Below are 18,713 nucleotides of genomic sequence, written 5' to 3'. Positions count from 1 at the left end.
GGTGGCTCTGGAGAGAGCTGAGACCTCCAAGGACACCAGACTTCTCCACCTCTCTCCGTACAGAGCTGACAAGGGTAACACGAACAATGCCCGCCAAGAGCAGAGAGTTTTGCTCACCCTGAGCAGGAAGCACCTTTGCTCATCCCGGAGAAGCTCAGGAGGAGCCTCCTGCGGGCGGCCTTCCCCCCGCCTGGCGCCTGGTGATTGACAGCAGTGAGCAACCAGGCTTGTAGCTTTCAACAGTACTGCGCCATGACAGGAATGTGGCATCATGGCCGCCCTTTTCATAGCATCATTGAAAACAATGGATGATATCCTGATACAAGGAAAGCCAGTGGCTCTCTGGGGTTAAGATTTCCTTCAGTGACTTCTATTTTCTATCACTGAAGAGAAAAATTAGGCTTTGTACTACCGTATATATATACACATATATATTTATATACTGGGACTGGTTTAGCATTCCATACACACAGAAAATCTTTGTGGATGTCATTTGGAGATTTGGCTGAATAAGAAGAGCTTGAGTGGGTAAAGACTGGATACATTTGTACTATACTATAAAATACTGCTTAAAACTTCCATGTCATTTTATCGAAAAGCAGGGATTTAACAAGCAAATAGTCTGTGAATCTACTGAGTCTCTGATGTTGCAGGGAGAAATGTTTTGTCCAGGCTATTCCTGGTACCTCTCAGTTGTAAAAAACAAAAAAACAAAAAAACCCAGGCTGTGATCATAATAGGATATTGATTAGTCTGGATCCTATACAGAGCAGAACTTGATTCTTTGGTGGACCACTAAAGGTCATATTGCGTGATTGCTCCATGGCTTCTAAAGTACGAGAAATATTGAACCAAAACTGCTTTCACTTATGCTCATGTTATCTGAAGCAAAAGGATGTAACAGAGGGCAGAATTTGGCCCATTCTGTTAAAAAAAGTATCTGATTCTCAGCATTTCATTTTGTCATTAACAGAGCTGAACGTCAACTTTGCCCACACTCATTGATGTCCTGGGCTAAATTTAATTTTGAGGTAAGCAGGTGCAAATCTGTTTGGTCTATGAACTTCCTTTTGGACAAATTTGACATATAGTGATTTGTGTTTACTATTATCTGAAAATTATGTTGGTTTTAGGTCTAGATTTTGTTTCATAACTTCACATGTACTCTGCAGGTCAATCTTTATAACTGTTTATATATCACTGCTCTCCAAATTCTTCATTTGACCTGACTGTCACAATGATCTTAGCTCTGGCAATAATCTAATGACTTGCTGCTAAATAAGATTTAATCACAACATCATGTTGCGGTCAGAAAAATGAATTAGTTTTTTGTGCTAATAGAGATCCAGACCAGAGATTATGTGGTGCTGTCAAAATATACTCTTAAAAATAGTATAGATCTAGTTCTTCCTTTTAGTACATTGACATCATAGAAACCATAAGCACAGAAAGTGGCTCCTAGGAAATGTTATAATATAAACAATGGCAGAATTCTATCTTCTTTTAAGAAATTCGGGGGGAAAAAAAGAACATTTTTTACTTACTTCAGTTTTCTAGCCAGAACTAAATAGTCAAAATTCCATTTACTATCACCCAGTCAATTCAAGAATACTGCAGAGAAAAATCCTAGCAACAAGTCAATTCTACAGTCAAAATTATTTCCTTGGTCATATCATACATGTGAATTTAGCTTTATTTGAAATTCCACTAAATCCAGCAGTAGAGAAAGAAACAGAAGAGACATACATGAATTTTAGTTGGTGCTAACTTGAGTGGTTCTGCCACACAATAAGCAAGAAAGCGACGTCCCTAGTGAATACTCATTCCAAATTAATAGAGCAATTCTGCAAAATGTTCCCCCGCCTTTGTTTATTTATTTATTTATCTATCTATTGTTATTTGCAGTTCCCATAGTACAATGTGTTTCGTTGCTCTTTGCGGAATACACTACACATTTTTCCTCCTTACCTACCTCTACTCTGAATGCTTCATAGATAGGATGGTTTCTTTTCTTTTTTTTCCAATGTGTTCCTCTCACTTTATGAATGCTCGAAGATGAGATGATTTATTTCTGATTCTTTCCATTTTCCCGTCTTTCTAAATACTGGAGTGGGTTTCTTCAGAGCTGTGGTTTGAGCTGTCTTTTAAGAGTCCACATTTTCAGGAGTTGCTTCTGATTTTTGGAGACTTCATGGTTTGTGGGCCCAGTTTTAGACAGCTTTATGATTTTCAAATATTCAGAACATTCACAAAGCCTGTTGAAGCACAGACAAGGCTTTCAGTATCCTTCAGGTTGGCTTATTCTCTCCATTAACTCCAAATTGAGGTACTTTGAGAAAGTCTATTTTTAAAACTCTTGCCTTCTGTGATTCCACAGTGCTGTACATAAAGTCAGTGGGAAGTCTGGGTAAAGCCCAGGATTCAGGTTTTTCTGATTGTTACACAACAGGTTATCCAGTGGATAATTGCAGCTGCTAAATGCAACTATAGCCACCTATAAAATTCAAGCAATTGTTAGCAATATTCTGTCCAGAAAACAGAAAGCCTTCTAAAATATTACCTTTTTGAAAAGAAGGATGGCTTACTTAGATTTTTTTTAAAATAGAAGCCAATATTTCTATGTGAAGAGGTTGCTTTATAAAAAGAAAGTTTGCAAGACAGAGAAAAAATAGGTATCGAATTCAAGGTAAGAAGGAAAAGAATGTAAAGTGATCATTGCAAAAGCGGACTGCAAGTCAATTGCCACTATCTTGTTCACAATAACACATCAAGTAATTTCATAAAAGAGAGCTTTTGCTTTGTTCATTTCAACTGCTCCAATAAAACATCTAGCTAGTAACATTACAGTACCTTGTAAGGGCTTTAATATGCTCTCCGATATAGCTTCCGATTGGAAGTATTAGCTGATGCAGCAGGATAAATAAGGAAATATCTACATTGCTGTAGATAGCAAAGGTCGTTTTGATGAAAAGATCAGGAAATACATCTCACTGAAATTAAAAATAAAACCATATAAAGTTTAATAACTTTGTTACTGTAATGACATAAAAATCAGTGAGATGGTGTAATGTTTAATATTCAACTGTCAAGTCTCCACAGAGAAGTTCAGATGTGTGCAAGCATTTAAACTTTCTAAACTCAATTTGCTTTCAATTTTATTGCTGTTCCATTACACGCTTCACTTTTTTTCCTCTGCTATAACACACCTTGTTTCTTAGTTGAATCTGATGTTATTAGTAAAGTACAATGCAAACTCACAGAGGGCCCTATCTCTCTTCCCTCAAAGACTCAGTGTTAATAGGCATCCCTAAATGACCAAAAGCTGTCCGTACTGGTTCATTGTCTCCATCAAGAAAGGACCTCAGCAAATGTGTTTTAGGGCATGGCAAGGGGGACATTGTCCAGGAAGCAATTCTCTGTGTGGCAAATCCCTAGGCTGACACAACGTGATACCAGATGCCCTATCAGCCTGCAGCCACTCTGGAAAAGAGGGAGGCTCCGGCTGGCCTAGTGCCACTGCTCCTAAGTCCACGTTCACATGAACAGCTGTACAGATGGCTGATCCAGCAACTGCACTGTTACGAAGATCTCTGGCGATGTACAGCCTTTCCCTGGACATTGTGCTGAGTGTTAGCATGAGAGAATTGCAAAGGTAATACCTTGGCACAGCTCTAAAATCTGAATTTTCAGATAAATAAGCAAAATCCTCTCTCCGTCCCTGGGACAAAAATGATTCAATACACATTAAAAAAAAAATGTAACATTTTGCGATCAAATCCTTTTTTTAAAAAGTCATTGCAAGCTTGGGTTAGCAGATTTCCCCAAGATGGCAGGCAGATTTTACTAGTTTTGTTTAAGAGTTGTTTGGATTATTCGGTGTTGAAAACAAATACCTGTAAACATTCTTGAAACATTTACTTGAAGTTCCTGATAAAGAAAAGACCTGAGTGTCACAGCTGCAAGAGTTACTGTAAATGTATCAGCTAACTGTAAAATCCTGCATGGCCAAACAATGATGCCTTTGCGACAAGCTTTGGAGGCCTGTCAGTAAAGGAGTTAAATGAGTTATACTTATTTACTGATCTTTGTACTGGAGACTTTTCTACCCTCTCAATTAGACATGTTTGGGCAGTAAATGCAAGAGCACCTATATGTGTGTGGGTGAGAGAGCAAAAAGGGGAGATGGCAGTTACCAATATCCATTGATATGTCCTTTTTCTACTACAGTGCCATCAAGAGCATGGATGCAAATTGCTCCACAGCAGCTCTACATTGTACCTGCTAAAGATCATGCACCAGGTATGTTCAACCAAAGCGCGGGGTACTGGGCCAAGCTTTATACCATTCATCCAGGGCATCCCTCTGCTCTTCTCTTAACCCTCTGCGAAGGGTTCCTTCACATTGACTAGGCAGTTCTCCAGACCTTTAAAGGATTACTGCTATTACTGCAGTGTCTAACTTTCAGAAAAGGTTGTTCAGCTAAAGGGCATAAAGTGCTCTGCAACGGAGATTTCAGTCAAGAGAAAACTGAGGCAGAAAAATTACTGTCTCAGGATAAGTTAGAAGGGCCTTCGCAGTGGGTGGAACAGAACTAAATACTCTGCTGCTTTTGTTGCATGCTTTTTCCAGCAGCTTTGTTTTCCACAGATACTGCAAAGACTGGGTATTTAGGCTTGCTCTATTTATTGTCTTTGTCCATCTTTTGACCAGACTGCCTGTGATAAGTGGATGCTGGAGGGGCACAGTTTGGCCAGCTCTGCATATTCCATTACATAACTTGATTCAAAATTAGAGAGGACTTGGTGAATCTTGCTGGCAAATAGGGATACTGTGGATTTTTAAGTACCATAACTACATTACTATGGTCTTGGATGCTATCCATGAAGCCCATTACACAGCACATATGCCAGGATTATAGCATTTGATATTACAAGAGGACGTGGGCAGAGAGCTCTGAAGGCGCAGGTCATAGATCTGCCACTCCTCAGGGACCGATTTAACTTCCTGCCATTTGTGCATGAGGTTAATATTTAAGCTCTGTGGATCATGGATTTGTGAAAGCTGGAACTGTGAGCTATGTGGCCAGGCTTGGGTTTGTGCCTGAAGGTGAAACCAAACATGTCTGTAGTAAAAACTTGAGAAGAAAGGACTGCAATTCTCATTGCAGCTGGTTTTTGTACAGAAATTAGCTAAATCTGGATGTTCATTAATTCCTTTCTCTTGAAGTCCTCATGGAAGGCAGAAAGTATGTTGTGTCTACATGAACTGGATTAGACTCTAGGCAGATTTCAACTTTAGGCAATACTAAAAGCTATCGTCGGTCCCAAATCCCTAGCTTTGGGTCACAATGAGATCAGTAAAGTTCTGTACATCTGACTTGAGAAACTTGTATACTAAAATCTTATCACTTCCATTGAAATAAGTGGCAAAGCTCATTGTTGTTTCCATGGAGCTGAAATTTTAGACAGAACTGACTCGAGAATGATGCTCTCTATATAGAATTACTGAACCAACATGTAAACTTCCCTAGTAGGACTGGAAATAAGAGTTTATTTCTTTATTTTAGTTTTTCTTTGGTCTTTTTGGATGTAAGTCAACATTATTCGGAGTCAGTGTTTGAAAGGCATTGTGAGAAAATGAATAAAGGACTCCAGTATTCTTTCATGGAGAAATGTATTAACATAAAAGATCAATGATTATTCTTTCTATATTTTGCTCATTTGTTGAAGCATCCTGTAAACTTCAGTGGGAAATCACATGCCTTATACAGAAGTGTATGGGAAGGCTCAAGAAGTGTGTATAGTGGTTGGCATTCTTCTTTCAATACTGTACACTGAAATCCTGACTGAATTATGTTTTGCCATTAATTTCACCAGAGTCAGAAGTTCACTCAGTCATGTTTTACAGGCAACTGTTTACCTCTGGTAAATTCAGCTCTTGTTTTTCTATAGACATATGTTTTCTTGTTACTCAGGTGTGTGTCCCTACCTGGTGTGAGGCCAAAAATTCAACCAACGTGGGGAAAGGCAGATGTCTAGGTACAAGAGAAGGGCATAATTATTTGGTAAGTTAAGTAGAAGGAGATATGGCAAAGGGAGTATGCCTTGATTAGAGTCTGAGGATTGCTGTAGATTCAACAGCTCAAGCCAAATGCAGGGATTAGAAGAACACTGAATTATTTGGTCTAAGGAGCTATTTATGCAAATGTAATATTTATTCATTTGTCACAAGATATTATCAGGTTTTATTATTACAGAACAGGGAGGGACTACACAGGAATGTAATGCTTTCCTCATCTTCGTCTTTTTTTTGGATGTAGTATTGTGTGTCATAACATCCTGGAAGATATTATATCATGGGGAAAAGGGGGGGCGGGGCTGGAGCACAGAAAAAGGAAGAGTAAGCAAAGGATAATAATTGGGTGTCCTGATTATCTCCCCTTTCCCTATAGATGATCAGACTGTAGTGTGCTGAGATGGGAAGTGAAAAAAAATCTCACATTAGCAAGGAGTCTTCTAGCTGTTAAAGGTAAAAGGCATCCTGGGTGAGGTCAATTTGTAATGATGACTCAAAAGTATGATGTTGCTTGTGTCAGCAGAAACTTAGTTATGGTCTCAGCTGCATAAATGTGGGCATTGCTTCTATAGCAAACCACCTGGAGATGAGACAGGTTGCTGCATGCAGAGAACAGTGTTCAAGAAGTCTTGGAAACTGGATGCAGATGAAGTATCATAATGAATATTGGGACCCCTTCCAGTCAAAGGTTATAAGTAAAGGGGAAACTACATTTTCCCAGCTGAACTTGGCAGGGCCAGACATGTTGTGAAAAAACCTGGGCAACACCAGATTTTTTTTTCCAAGTTCAAAGGCCTAACCAAGTCATTCTGAGCACCACTAGCATGAGTAGAGAGAGTGCAACAAGTCACTGCTGGTGTTTTGCTACTCAGTGTCACTGCTACTTTTCATATATAGGCTCTTTGTTGCTTCATGTTTTTAAGACACCAGGATACCCAGTCCTTGGCAGGGGCTCCTGGCAACTATTATAGAACAAATAAAAATGTTTCAGCTTTTAAAATATCCATGAGAACTCTTCGGAGAAACATACTGAAGTTTTGGTTTTCAGTGGGTTTCATACAAGGTCTGAAAAAGTTAAATACTGAGAGAAAGTAAGGTTTTGGGTCCCAGGAAACATGCTATTTTAGCATGGTCCTAGCAATTAAAATACTGGCAGCTGATTTAACAGCTTTCTCATAGTGATGGAAGTGCCAAATGCTATGCAGAAGGTTGATTCACATAGCTATTCCACTGTGGGCAGAAGCTCAATGTTCCTGCAGTGGTCCTTTGGGCAAAACAATTCCCTCAAAAAAGACAAGATGATTCAGAGTTATACCACTGAAAATGCGCTTGGCGTTTTCAGGGTCTACTCTCATGAGGAAACAACGCTACAAGAGAATGAGCATAGAGCGACAGATGATAAGACACTGCTGAATGTTGGCTCCCATGGATGAGGCATGAGATAACACAGACCCTCAATACAGAATAAACTACAAAGCTCTATAGTGGCACTTGCTTGCTGTAATTTGTTTTGATAATGAAATGGAGCTGTTTATCCCAAGAGGAAGTTACAGCAAGATGACAGCCTAACTGCTCTTCTTTCCTCAATGCTCTACAGTAAATGCAAGTCAAAATCCTTGTCAAATCTGAGTTTCCAGGTGAAAATGTTGAATTTACCTGCTTCCAAACATTGCAAGGTAAGAAGGTTGCAATAGCAGCTTAAATCTTAGGTCAGCAATGTATATGTATCCTGAATTGTGCAGGATCTCATACCAGTGGGATTCAAAGATGCAGGCAAGACTGTCAATACACTGGCTGGGTACTTGAATTACTAATCTCACTATTCAGCCAATACCTGAAGGTAATTTCTCAGGAAATCCTGAAGGCTTGAACAGGATGTTGATGAAACTTCAGAATATGTGGATGTTATTGTTACTTATCATGTCACATCTTCAAGGAGTGATGTGTAGAATGGCCATCTTGACACATGGTGGAGGAACTGTCTAACTGTAGCACCTGGGATGGGAAGATAAGCCCCACTCCTGGGTCACCATAGATCAAAGAGAACTATTTACCTGTTCAAGTGCTGGCAAGTGTTGGTGGCGTTTGCTGGCAAAGCTTTCTCCTGTTTGTCAGAGAGACTGGGTTTGCAGTACACAGATTGGTAATGCCAGATAAATTCTGGTGGAATTAAATCAAAGCCATCCTCAAAGATCTGTGTGATGGCACTCCAGCTGTTATTGTGATAAATGGGGAAAATAATAGAAGATGTATCTACTAAGACTCTACTGAACATTGACTCCCATGGGCGAGGGGCATTACAGAGTGTGTCAGGACACAACACCGCAAAACCAGAGCACTGTTCTTTTCATCTCTTCTTTAATGGGAAGAGAATTACTGTCAGTTAAAGGTGACTGCTAAGAGCAGTGGGGAATGTATTCATAAGAAAATATGAAAAATAGCCACATACCTTGTGATCAGGGTATACGAATTACATCATACACAGAAAGTAGTTATGGCTGATTGGAGCAATTAACTGTTTTCTTTAGGAAAAGAAAAAAAAAACCTCCAGTGAGAATATCTTAGAAAATGACTTTTTAATCATCTGTAGAACTGCTAAAATGACTGTCTCCTAATAGTTTTAAAGTGTGCCTTAGTTAGAATTAGCTGTAATCCCTTTGCAGAGCAGTGGAATACTTCCCTAGGAACCTGTTTACGTGAAACTTTATTTTTAATCACAAGATCATGTCCATGTACTTTAATATAATCCAAAGGAAACAGCAGCAGCTTCAAGTGTATTTCCCTGGTGTGCAAAGAGCCACAAATTTGGGAGCAGTTGCACAGCAAAGAACAAGCTTTACAACCTGTCAGGAGGACATGCCACAGACAGGATTCACTGCTCAAGTAAGGAGCGGTAGGACTGATTAAAAAATAAAAAATGTTACCTGTGTTATCTTCTTCACACTAACTGGTATCCTACCACAAGAATCAACCTGCTGATGCCTTCAGTCTTGCCTGTTTCCTGATCTACCATTATCCCTTGCAGATAGGCTAGTTTGGCAAGGAAAAGGATGAATTTTGGAAAGGAGCCACACTCCCGTGGGAGAGCAGTCTCTGCCCAACAGCATGGCATGCTTTTGCTCTTCCCTGCCTCAATTGCGGAAGACACCTTGTCCACCAGCCATGCTAGCCCATCAGAGATGGGAGTGGATGCTTCCCATGCATCCGCTTCTGCTTACCCTCACATGCGAGTGCTGCTTGCCCACACAGCCTGGACATCGTGTGGCAAAGGACCAGCCCCGGTTAGCAGCGCCCATCTGCCCCACATAACCCGTAGTAGAGTGAACAAACACACCCGGCAGGAACAAGGGAATCAGGACCTGATCTGATAAGTAATAGCCCTAAAAATGTTCTTATTTGAACAGAGAGAACAAACGCATAGATATACTCTATCAATTGTCTAACTGAACATTGAGAACACAACTCTGGATGCCATGTGAGTGCAAACCTCATCTCAAAGAGGCATAGGATATGGGAAGGTGTAAAAGGAAGGGGTAAAAATGCTGAATATAGCATGGCTTGGTCAAAGAAACCCAGAGCATCATTCATACAAGTGCATTTGGGTTTTTTGTTTTTGGTTTTGCTTTTTTAATCACAGTGAAAAATTTACAATATTATTCCTTTTTCTGCCAGCTTTAACTATACCTCCCCTTTGGATCTGAAAAACAAAGATAATTATTTTTTACTCACCTGCATAAAATGCTTGAAGAACTCCAGATGACTGAAGATATAAAAGTGGAAAGGAAATGTGTGTATATGCATGTTTATATATATTGTTATTATTGTTACAGTCTGCCAGGGAAACAAAGATTATTCCTAGCAAAGCTTTGTTTGGGTTTTTTTGTTTGCTTTTTTAAACTTTGGAAGCTGTTTAATAACTAGTGATCAGATGAAACCCAACTGCTTTTGAAATCAATGAGAACTGGATTACGTGCTGGAGAAGAGGAAGCTTTAGCAGAATATATTTTGTTATCCTAGATAATCACCATTTCTGCCTGTAGCTTCCAAGAAACCCATTCTGTTGATCTGAAAAACATGTAATGATTTTAAGATAATTTCAGAGCCTAAACCTGCTGAAAAATCTAAACTCATGATTAAAATACTTGTAAACAGTATCACGGACCAGTAAACACAGGCAGAAGAGGCCAAAAGGAGAAAACACTTAGTTGTCCAATCTCAGTGACTGCAACGTGTTTGTTCCGTTTTCTTCTCCTAGTTTTATTTTTCTTTAGCTTTAGGATTTCAAATGGCTCCTCTTTTAAAGTATGTGATATAAATCAGTCAATGACAATAGAATTTCTTCTAATCCTAGCTTAACTACCAGCTTCAACGCTTCCTCTGCTACAAAACAGAGACTAAAACAATTCCCTCCACAGATTAAAACCTGGGAGAGGCTGACTCCCTTCTGAGCCTTGCAGCTTTATGAACTGCCTCTCTGTTATACTTCTATGGGAGTATCTACAACAGGAAAAAAAGGAGGCAACCTTACACCACCATCTGTATTTTTTAACTAACCTATTTATGGTCTGAATCAAACAGAATCATTCAGCATTTGTCAGGTGGTATTTTAAGTACTAGACTTGGCATCCACAAGGCATAAACTCACATGTACTGTGCAGAGACTAGACCTGTGGTTCAGGCCCTCAACTATTGTTCTTCACACCTCTTAGGACTCGGTGATGTGAATGGCATTTTGATGTAAGGCACATTAGCCCACTGGTTTGAGTGCAAGTTCTTGATGGACCACGTGAACGTAGTCACTAACACTGCAGGAAAGATTTGTAGTTGGAAGACTAAGTAAGGCCCTCAGAAGGAAAGCATTGGGCTAATACTGAGGCATAAGAGTCTGGAGGAGTGCCCAGGTTCATAAGCAGAAATACACTTTCCACTACAGCTTGTCAATGAATATTGAAAAAAGATGAGTGATGATTAAGAGTTTAAAATAATCTCCTTTCCACCCTTTCACCTGCCTCCAGTCAAATCATAAAGTCAGCCATGCCCCTGGCTTACATTATAATAGAATTATTGTTCATAGAGTTTTGCCCAATCAGCAGTCAATAGCGAAGAAATGACAAACGGGTGCGCAGGGGAAGGCCTTTGGAAAGAAAGGAAAAGGAAAAAAGAAAATTTATTATTGCCAGTCTACTGATGAATGCAGGCATTAGACTAGCAGATGTAGAGTATATAAGGGGCTCGAAAGTGAAAAGCTAAGTGTTGCCTTAGAGCACCAGGAAATCGAGCCAGGCTTGTGAAAGCCATCAAGCTGCCTGTGCTGTGCATTCTTTAATGTGCAATGAAATGCTTTGATAACTAAAACCAAAAGCCCTAAAATGGCAAGTGTTTCCTGCAGAACCCTTGAAATAAGGTTTGCAGCTAATGCACACAATAGGGTAGTAGTCAGCGTGAAGGAGAAAGATGGGGGAACTGGAATTCTGTATGCTAGAATTAGGATTTTGCTTCGATGCATGGGACTGTTCTTAGAAAACAGCAAGCAGCAAGAAAAGGACCAGGAAGGATGCAGTCTTAGCTCTAAGGTAATGGATAATCCAGAAACAGCTGTTTTTCTTCCTCAGCCTTTTTTAAACTGCCACAGGAGACCTCTTTCCACTCAGAGCTCAGTTATTCTTCAGCATCGACTTCTCAACACACCACTTTGGCTTTCGCAAGTAATCTGTTGGACAGGCGAGGAAACCTGTGCTGAATTCCCTAGTCTCCAATGTTTGGCTTCAGTTCGGAGAAGATTTGCCCCAAGACTAAACATGTATAATATTAGAAATAACCTTTTCTTAGCTTTATGGTACTTGCTCCTAAATCTAAATTATGTATACCTTCTGTGTGTTTATGTGTGTGTGTGTGTGAGAGAGAGAGATAAACTCCAACAGGAATGGAAAAATGTGGACTCCATTCACCCTGCATATACTGTAATATGAACAGACTCACAAAGGTGTGTGGGCATATAGACTTAACCACATCTACTGTAAAGTGGAAAAAAATGCTGAGAAGCGTTTTGTCATGTTTTCCATTTGAAATGAGTGAGCTGTGGAAACTCAAAGCTGTAACATTAATGTTTCTTCTGGTAAGTTTTTTCCTGTGCTATTTATTTACTATCATGTTTTTGGAGAATTTGACAAGTTTGAGAGGTATTTCCCCCCCCCCCCCTTTCTCCATATCTAGAAAATATGCACACACTTGAATTATGACTTTCCTACAGGAACTAACAGCTGTATGTGCAAATCATGCATATAAATCAATTACCGAGGTCTATGTACTATAAATGCACCCATTAATTAAGCAATGTCAGATGCTATGAACCATGAAGTTCATTACATCTTTAGCATTCAAACCAAGGATTATTTGAAGAAGCAATACTACATTTACCTAATAGTTAATGAAATTAAGCCGGGTTGTTGCCGACATTCTTATTTTATGCCTAATTCAGTGTTTAAATGTTTATGAATAAAACACTAACTGCTGAAAGCAGAAATGTTGAAATGTAATTACTGGTAAGTTATAACGCACTTGAGGACTCATTATACCAGACTTGGGAGTTTTAAGATCACCAGTGTAACACACTCTCCAAAAACACAGAATTTTTATGGGCTAAAAGCTGGAAAGACATAAATGCTGCTGCATTTGTCCTGGCTGAGTGGAAATTTTGATGATCGTGGTAGTATGATTTATGGGTATAACATTTTCTAGTCATTACGTGGTTGCATTTCAGCATTGTGACTTGATTTGCATATGTGAATATCCCTGCAAATTAACTTCTGATGAGAGCTACATCTGCCTGGATAAAGAAACTCCTATCTTAAAACCAATCCAGCTGCTCGCCCCAAAGGACCTATTTGAAAAAAAAAAAAAAAAAGAAAGAAAGAAAGAAAAGAAAAGTAAAAGAAAAAGAACGAAAAGACAGTCTGCAACATCATCAGATATAGTTTTTCTAAATGTATATCCTGATTTGTACTTAAATATTATACAGAAATATTGGTTATTTTGTTAGGATTTCTCCTGACAGCTAACAGGCACTCAGTGTTGTCAGCATCAGGGCTATCTATGTTATGTAGCACTCTGCTTTCATCTATTCCATCAATCTATCTACAGACAGATAACTATCTAAAGCTAGAGTAGGATTGAGCACTTTTGTTCAAAGTCATTCTTACCCACATGAATAAATAAAGTCAAATATAAAAGAAAACAATGCAAAGGAAAAAACAGAAACAAAAACCAAGCATAAAACTCCCACAAAACATACCAGGAGAACAGCAGAAACCGCCTACGTTTGGGACTAGGCTTCTAGCTGAACCAGCTTCTGCTGCTGGCTCAGCATTTCCCAAAACCAAGTATTTCTGGTGATATACAGTTGATATAGATATACAGATAATATCTGGTGATATATATACAAAGAAAAATAATACAGTCCCTGCCACAGAGAGCTTACCATCTAAATGTAGCCAAGAGATCCAAGAGAGAGAGCGGCAGACAGGTGGACAGAGAGGAGAGCAGAGAGAGATAATAGAGCAACATTTTTTTGGCATAATAACAGTAAATTCATGTCAGACTCTTGCTGAGCTCTTTGTATACTCCACTGTTTTTTTGCAGCACATTAGAGAGGAGTTTTAAGGAGGAATTGAAATCATTAGGCAGAATTGTAAAGGAATTGTAAGAGAAGGAGCAGTGCACTTGCACATTGAAAAAAAAACCCTCACAATCCTGACTAGAAATGGGACTTAATGTCTTGAGCACGAGATGGAAAAAAAGAGGAAATAGATGGATGTGGTCTGTAGAAGTTAACAGAACCCCTTGATGCAGAAGACTCAGAGTAGCATGGAAGAGATGCTTAGAGAATTATAATATAGTCAAAACAATGAGCAAACAAGACTTCTCTTGGGGGCAGCATCCCGGGGGGATACCAAGGTGGTAAGATCACTTTGATCAGACTCTGAGAAACTGGCACTTTATCAGGAAAAAAAAAAAAAAAAACTTGCAAAGACAGCAGTCTGATTTAGCTGCTAGGATCAGGAAGGAGGGCTGAAGAAGACACACTACCTGAAGGCCAAGCAGTGGTGATAGGAGGCAGAGGAGGGAGGATTTGCAATGGGAAAATTACAAGGTCTGTTGGAGCCATGCACAGTTTGAGTTGATCCTTGAAGGGGATTTGAGATACATCAGAGATGGCAGAGAGAGGGAAGCTGATATTTCAGAGCAATCAGGGAAGTTACAAGAGGCAGAAACAGAGCAAAAGGAGCTGAGTTTAGGCATGTGGTGAGAATACTCAGAAATAGGTGAAGAGGGGATCAGGGACAGGAGCATGTGTAGAGGTAGAAAGATACTGAATGATTAAGGAGTTAAAAGAAGAACCGGAGTAAGGAAGAAGCACAGAACTGAGAGAAGAAAATATTTATCATTAGGTTTGCCTGGATTTTTGGGAAAGGAAAAAAACAGATGTTTTTATTTTGTTGGCAGCATTTTACTTTTTACCAATATCAGGTTTTTAAGATCGGAAGTAGTTATTACACTGAATTTACAAGACCATCCTTTCTTCTCTCCCAGAAATTCACTAACATGGTTGCTGCTTGAACACACCCTGCTTTACCTAAAATCTCAGTTCAACTGCAATGGCCTTTAAAACTGTGACAATACCAATAAATTTGTCATAAATTCCACTGTGCACTTGGAAAGCGTGACACACACAGGTCAAGGGCCAAACCCAAAGGAACACCTGGAAATTGTTCAGGCAGCTCATGTGTATCATCTTAACTGAGGTTAGATGTGTAGGAACAAACAACACACAGTAACATCCATTCTACGTTTTCAAATGCTTTTGATCCCAAGTGTTGCAAACTAAAATATTTGTGGAGACACAGGTCAAAAAAACATTAAAAAACAGAGAAAGTGTCATCCTACAAATGCAAAAAGGAGCAGTAAATACTGAAATTATGCTAAGCAGCACAGAGGCTGGTAGACAGAGTAATTTCATGCATACACACACACACACACACACACACACACACACACACACACACACACACACACAATTTAACACAATATCTGTAGGCGAGGCACAAGTAACCATGTTCCTGGAGCCAAATGTATGGAAGTAAATGATGTCAACTATCCTCAGATAGTGCCTTACTGTGAGCTCATTGCCTAAATATAAGTTCTTCTCATGAAGTGTTGATTTTATTACATTTTGAGATGACCAGGGCTAAACTCCCTAATATCTTGTGTTCCCAAGGAAGTTTCATTTACTGTTTATGTGCAATAAGAAATGTAAGAAATTTATTCCAGGAAATGCAGTTCACAGTGGCCATATTCACATATCTATCTTGGCGTAATCCCAATGGTTTTGTGAAAGTCTGAAGAACTAAAGGAATAAATTAACTTCTTCTCTGTCAGATTTGCAGTTGCTTCTTCAAGAAAAACTGTCTTCATTGCTGTCTGTCTCTGTTGTTCCCATGTGGGTTTGCACAGAACTCCTTAAATGATGTCAAGAGCAAAGGAAGCCAAAGCAGTGACATACACTGTCTCTCAAGTTATTGGGAGATATCTTAATTTTATTTCTTCTGGCAGCAGTAGTCACTCTTCGTCTTCGATTTAGCGTGGGAAAACATAGCATAATGTACCCTCACAAGGAAAGGGTGAAAAGGAATAGTATTATCTTAGACCATAAGGTGCTCATTATAGCTAGCAATTAGCACATCTCAGATGCTAGGATGCTTATTCAAACCTTCTGAGTGTACACAATTAGACAGGAAATCTCATGAAAATTGGATGCGAGAATACCAAGACTTTTGTCTCTCAAATGAGCTCACACACCAAAATAAAGAAAAAGGTCTTTTCTCCTACACCTTGGCAATTTTAAACTTGTAAAGAACAAAGTGCAGAGCCAAGTATATATATTTGCTTTTAGAAAGGTTAATTTGGAATAATTTAATTGTAAGCATTTCTGGGTTTTGTTTACAATCCTTAATCTAACAAAATGGCAAAAAGACTCTCACTATTTTAAATAGACTCTGAACTAGGAATAATGAAAGAAACTAGACCTAACTTTCTCATGAGGTTGAACAATTGCAGTTAAGTCCAGGCTATGACTACTTGCAAGTGTTTTCTAACAAGTACTAGATTTTCAAAAGGTGGCAAGGAGTCTGGTTGCCTCAGATTTTCAGCACTTTTAATATTTTAAACAGAACACCTCAAAGGCCAGCCTGGGAAGCTGCTTGCCAAATTTGCAAATATGGAGCAATATTTTGTATCTTGCATATTTTAGCTTGACTTGGAACATAGCAAACATTTTCCTGTAATATAGTGATTCAGATAAATTTTTTTCAAGTATGTACAGAAAAACTAATTTTAGATAGCTGTTTCGGAAAGTCAGACTAATGCATTACAGCACAGATATCTCTTTTGTGGTTTTCAGTTGATAAAATGTAGTCCAAGAACACAAAAGGCCTAACTGAAACTAACCAAAATATTCCTTTTGCATTCTATGAACACTGAGTCAGGCTCTAGGTGCTTTTACTGCTGGATGATTATCCAGCGGCCAGGGCAAAATACCAGGATTTTTGTCTCATTCCTGAGAAATAGGACATACTATCCTCCTGCATTTTGTATTAAGGTCTAGAGTGCTGAAGGACAGGGATAATGTAGGAGCAACCCACCTTTAGCGTTGCATGGATTAACAGGACAATGCAGAAAAGCCTGAGCTGGCAACACTTCTGCTGTACTTTCGCAATGGATAAACAGAGGTCTTTCATTTCTGGATATGTATGCTAAAGGCCAAAAAGCACAATGAAAATCAACAACATTATAACATAAATCCTTCAATAAGTGTTCTCTACATGCCCAGACAGGTATGCAGATTTACTTTAACACTAGATACCCTGATTTTTTTAAATTCAGTCTAACTGCAGAATAAAATACTTTTTTATTATTTTTAAATAATTAAAGAACATTTAAATTCACTTCTTCACTGCATTGACTTCTTCTGAGACCATGAGTGAATAAATTAAAACTTACCTCTTATTCCTCCAGTTCCAGTTCAGTAAGCTCAAGAAGTTCAGATAACACAAGCAAGATTGAGGATATCCAAGTATCCAGATGCCCAGAGAATCATTAGCCTCTGTCTTTTCTTGCATGAGGTCTATTAACACAATTGTCTTATTTCAGAGCATTACACCAGCAGCTCTATCTTGTTTGTCTTAATTAGGCGACAAGTTTAACTGTGCCTTACTTGCCTGAGAAATTACTGATTATTTGCCTGAGTGAGGTGAAAGGGATCAGATCTTGCAATATTGTCACACTCTCTTTGGTTGGTTGTTTTTAAGGATGTGGTTGCAGCATTATTACCAACTCCCCAGCATACATGGGCAAAGTTCCAGTCGACTTAGAGGGGAGAGAGGTTTCGTTCAGACAATATAGGAAAACCCACACATAATTAAGTTAGACATTGTGCAACTGCATTTGTTACTCCATATTCTGAAACGACTGTTTCTATGCTACCCTGGTAAAAGTCAACTTTGCATTAGGTTGCTGAACATTAAAGTCAACATAAAAACCTTTTCTTATTTCAATCACCTGACTTTGCTCTGGTACCCAGATATTTTTTCTGTAGTTACCATACTTCTAGGTATGTCTCTTAACACACATAATTAGAGAGAGTCGGGGAGCCAGAGGAAAAGACGACCTGAAACAAAAGTGAACAACAGACCTGGAAAGATGGCAAAAGGATCTTTTCCTTAGGAAATTTTCCATTGTTACTGAAAACAGAGTTTATATAGGGCAAAGTGAAAGTTTTGATTTTCCTGGAGATTTGTAAAGGGCCATCATGTGGTTTTTATTTGTGCAATGGGTACTTAAGGCCTACTGCCAACTTCTTCACTCCTCTCTAGGTCTCACGTCTCTCGATATTATTCCTGTTCTACCTACTTTCCTAGTGCTATAGTCCAGATTGCATGGCATTTGTTCTGTAGGGTTCCATGTCGGAACAGAAAGCTGATACGGTGCTGATGAAGGAAGGAGTTCACTGATCTTTCCGCAAAGTACTGGGGTTTGCAGAAGACTTGAACTGTGACCACAGACTATGCCCACACTAAGCTTTTTCTGTGGAAAATGGAATTCTGCTCAATAGCCTTCCAGGGTGGCTGATAATACATGACTTGTTCATGAAATACCTACAGTATGGAAGAAACTCAAATCTAAGGAATTTGTGGAGTTTTCTGAAAACAAACAAAAAAAGTAATACATTTTAACAGAAATACTTATTGCACTATGTCATGAGCAGCCTCATTAATTTTTCCTAGACAATTAGCTATAACTGTGTGAAAATTATTAGCAATATTGAAACAAAGGGACTTTTGAAAGAGAACCAGCATGAATACTTATTGTGAGTAAATTAAATTGGAAAAGCCTTGATTAAGCATATATACACCTAATTTCACATAAAAATGCTGATTTTTTTCCCTGAAGATTAACTGTAAATTTCATTAATGTGAAAAAAGTTCTGTCTGAATGTCAGTTAGAGCTTTAAAAATTATGCTCATATACTGTATTGGGGAAAGTCTAAATAACATACAAGAGGACCACAGAAGTTTGGCATTATG

General features: G+C 38.8%; 1 long non-coding RNA gene across 1 annotated transcript; it reads right to left on the bottom strand.

The window, feature by feature from the left end:
* Window positions 1-1,675: 1,675 nt before the first annotated feature.
* Window positions 1,676-17,418, bottom strand: LOC135327338 (uncharacterized). The gene is made up of 4 exons (XR_010387451.1): window positions 17,131-17,418; window positions 16,773-16,883; window positions 2,851-2,990; window positions 1,676-2,494 (listed from the first exon to the last, which is right to left on the bottom strand). It is a non-coding gene; the product is annotated as an uncharacterized LOC135327338 (long non-coding RNA).
* Between the last annotated feature and the right edge of the window lie 1,295 nt (window positions 17,419-18,713).

This window comes from Dromaius novaehollandiae, chromosome 2, assembly GCF_036370855.1.
Source record: "Dromaius novaehollandiae isolate bDroNov1 chromosome 2, bDroNov1.hap1, whole genome shotgun sequence".
NCBI classification, from domain to species: Eukaryota; Metazoa; Chordata; class Aves; order Casuariiformes; family Dromaiidae; genus Dromaius; species Dromaius novaehollandiae.
This window is presented reverse-complemented; position numbering and strand designations above follow the sequence as displayed.